At 38.9% G+C, this 3,945-nt stretch overlaps 1 pseudogene; it reads left to right on the forward strand.

Annotated features, from left to right (window-relative positions):
- The window catches only part of LOC102839267, a 9,307-nt pseudogene that overhangs the window by 3,633 nt on the left and 1,729 nt on the right, over positions 1-3,945 (forward strand).

Genomic DNA, 3,945 nt, shown 5'->3' on the forward strand with positions numbered 1-3,945 from the left:
GGATAAGAAAACAAGATCCTTCAATATGCTGTCTGCAAGAGACACACCTCACACACAGAGACAAAAACAGATTAAAAGTCAAAGGATGGAAAAAACAAACAAAAACCAAGCTAATTGCAATAAAAAACAAACAGGAGTGGCAGTACTAATCCCTGATAAAATAAACTTTAAGTAAAAAACCAGCATAATAGATAAGGTGGACATTATCTAAATATCTATGCTCCCAATGAAAGAACTCCAAAACATATAAAGAAAATCTAATAGATATGAAGAAAGAAATAGACAAATCTACAATAATAGTGGATGATTGTAATACACCGCTTTCAAAAATATGGATAGAACAACCAGAAAGAAACTTGACAAAGACACAGAAGAACTAAATAACACAATCAGCCAACTGGACCTCATAGATACCAGAGCATTCAACCTAGCAACAGCACAATACACATTCTTTTCTGTTGCACATGGAACATTCTCCAGAATAGACCATGTTTTAGGCCACAAAACAAATCATCTTCAATTTACAAATATGGAAATACTACAAATGCTATCAAATTAGAAATCAAAAATAGGAAGACCAAGGAAATAAAGTTAAATTCATGGAAACTGAATAACACCCTGCTCAAAAGTGACTGGGTAGTTGATAAAATTAAACATGAATTTACAAAGTTTCTAGAAACAAATGAGAATGAAAATACAACATACCAAAAACTTAGGTTCCAGAATCTTAGCATTCAGAATCTTATGAAGTGGGAAATTTCCACTTGAAAGGATGAGTAAACCACCCTGGAACAACTAGAAGAAAGAAGATACTTCTTGAAAGAAAGACCAACAGGAAAAATACAAAACAATATAGGCAGACGGATTGATTACTACAAGAACAAGCAAGTTGTTAGCCCAGGAAACATCAAGGCATGTGGTCAGGTCCCCTCAGGGCAATACCCCTTCTAAGACTAAGGCCCAATGGGAATACACACTTTGACTGGTGACCACTTTCGTCACTGATAAGCGGAAGTGAGGGAAAAACAACAATGAAGCTGCAAGTTAAACCCTACAACGTTCAATAGACTCCTGTGAACCTGGGTGGAGACCTGGTTGGCCAGCAGTGTGGGAAGACATAGGGACTTTGGGGCCCAAAATTAATGACATAACCCCAGAGGACTAGAGTGGAGAGTGAAGTGTCCAGCTGAAAAGAAGAGAGGGCACATGCAAAAGAATACCCGCACTTGCAGATAATTCCCACTTGACCTGGCTTCAATTACTGGGTGATCAGAGCTCAACTAGAAGAAAGAAGAGGGGGAAAAAAAAGAGTAATCTGATACAATTTGATGCACTTGACTTACACCTATGGATGTAGTAGCTAAAAAGAGGGAAAAAACCTTTACAGCAAGGATCATTCCCACCCCCTCCATACACAGAGGATACAGGGATGGGCATCTTGGACACTGGCTACCCAAAATGGGGAGGGAGGCCTACAAAGGAAAGAAGTGACTGGCTTACAAGCTTTCAAGAGGGAACCTAGATCCAGAGGGGGTGGAGGAAAGTAGAATCTCCATTGAGTAGTATCCAATCTGTCTAGGCGGGGCTGATGAAAGGAGATGCTGATAAGTCTGCTCTGATACAATAGTGAATAGTTGTTATCAGGACTGATTGTGAGGGTTGGAAATGTAAAGGTAGACGTTTTATAGCAAAGGCGGTGCTCTTTGATCCTCATCAGTAAATGTTTTAAGTCCTCTTCCCTGTCAGCAAGCAAGGTTGTATCATCTGCATATCACAGGTTGTTAATGAGTCTTCCTCCAATCCTGATGTCAGGTTTTTCTCCTAAAATGAGGGAGTGACAAAGGCACAAAGTGACAGGCTTACAGTTTCAAAGGGGTGTTTAATTCAGGAGTGTGTGGAGGAAGGAGAACCAACTGAATAGTTTTCATCTTGTCTAGATGGGTTTGGTAAAAAGAGATGCAGATAAGATTTGTATGTTTCAATAGTGAATAATTGTTATCTTGACTAATTGTGATTGTCACAATTGAAAAGTAGAAGTTTTATAACAAAAACAGGGGAGTGGTTATCTTACAGTCCAGAAACAGAACCCTAGGACCACCAAGGGAGAAGAGCACAAACAGAATACAGGACCTTATCCAGAGAAACAGTGATGCCAGAGACAGAGGCAGAGATTGGGTCTTGAAGAGAGGAAGCGGATGAGGATTCTAGATTTATGGGAAGAGAGGGACTAAGATCTGATGGCTAGGAGGCAGACTTGCAGAATGTGCCCTTTGGAGATGTAAATCATTATATATGCCTCAGTGTTGGTTTTTAGGTATGTGTGTGGTTTTTTAAAGCTAAAGTGAATAGAGAGAAATACTGTTAATTGATGGTACACGGAGGGGATTATAATCATTGTAATGAAACAAGGTGTATGATTTGTTGAATGTGAAACTGATGATCTGCCCTGTAAACTTTTAATCAACCCACAATTAAAGCCTTAAAAAAGGAAAAGAAAATGGAAAGAACACGGAGTCACAGTACCAAAAAGAAATGGTTAGATATTCAACCATTTTAAGACGTTGTTGCTAAGTGCCATTGAGTTGGTTCCGACCATTAGCAACCCTATACAGGGTTTCTGAGGAGTGACTGAACCGCCGACCTTGCAGTTCAAAAGGCTTTGCAGTCTTGCACATTAACCCACAGCACCACACCAGGATTCCATTTTAAGAGGCAGCATATAATTAAATATGTTACCTCTTAAATTAAGGAGCTCTGGTAGCATAGTGGTTACGAATCGGGCTGCGAACCTTAAGGTCAGCAGTTCGAAACTACCAGCCGCTCCGCGGGAGAAAGATGAGGCTTTCTACTCCAGTAAAGATTTACACCCTGGGAAATCCTGTACAGGGTCGCTATGGGTTGGAACCGACTCAATGGCACATAACAACAACAACAACCTCTTAAATTAAATAGTACTGAAATTCTTTCAGCACTAATGGCATTTAATTATATTTTCAGATGTAGCATACAATTAAATCCCAATAGTACTGAAAGAAAAAGTCCAATGTGCATTGAAGGCATTGGAAAAGAACAAGCCTGTGGGAATTGGTGAAATATAAATTGAAATCTTTCAACAAACTGATGCAGTACTGGAAGCTCTCACTCATTTAAGCCAAGAAATTTGGAACACAACTATCTGGCCAATTGACTGTAAGAGATCCATATTTGTGCCTATATCAAAGAAAGGTGACACAACGAATTGCAGAAATCAACAGACAATATTATTAACATCACATGCAAGTAAAATTTTGCAAAAGAGAATTGAAAAATGGCTGCAACAGTACATTGACAGATTCAGAGCACCTAGAATGAGGGATATCATGGCTGATCTCAGAGGGATCTTGGCTGAAATCAGAGACTTATCAGAAAGATGTGTTTTATTGACCATGCAAAGGCTTTTAACTGTGTGGATCAAGGCAACCTATGAATAACACTGTGAAGAATGAGTATTCTGGAACACTTAGTTGTAATCCAGAACTCTTCATTGTATTCATGAAGAACCTGTACATAGTCCAAGAGCAAGTCATCTGAACAGAACAAGAGAACACTGAATGGTTTAAAAGCAGGAAAATATTTGCCATGGGTGAATTCTTTCACCATACTTGTTCAATCTGTATGCTGAAAAAAATAATCAAAGAAGCTGGGTCAAAAATATACAAGGATGGGTCAAAACTTATCCTCACTCTGGCTGCAGAATTTATTTTAATCAATTATTAGAAAAGATAAATACATTATTTTCAACATAATCTCCTTGGTTTTAAATGCACTTTGCCCATCTGTGTCAACAAGCTTTCATATTTCCTTATTAAAAACTGTTTTAGGCTGTTGGGGTCTGACCTCGACATAGTTGTGTTGGTCACGAGTGTTTGGTTCCCCTCGACATGTTCACGAGAAGGGGAGATCCAG

This window comes from Chrysochloris asiatica, unplaced genomic scaffold, assembly GCF_000296735.1.
Source record: "Chrysochloris asiatica unplaced genomic scaffold, ChrAsi1.0 scaffold00213, whole genome shotgun sequence".
Classification (NCBI taxonomy): domain Eukaryota; kingdom Metazoa; phylum Chordata; class Mammalia; order Afrosoricida; family Chrysochloridae; genus Chrysochloris; species Chrysochloris asiatica.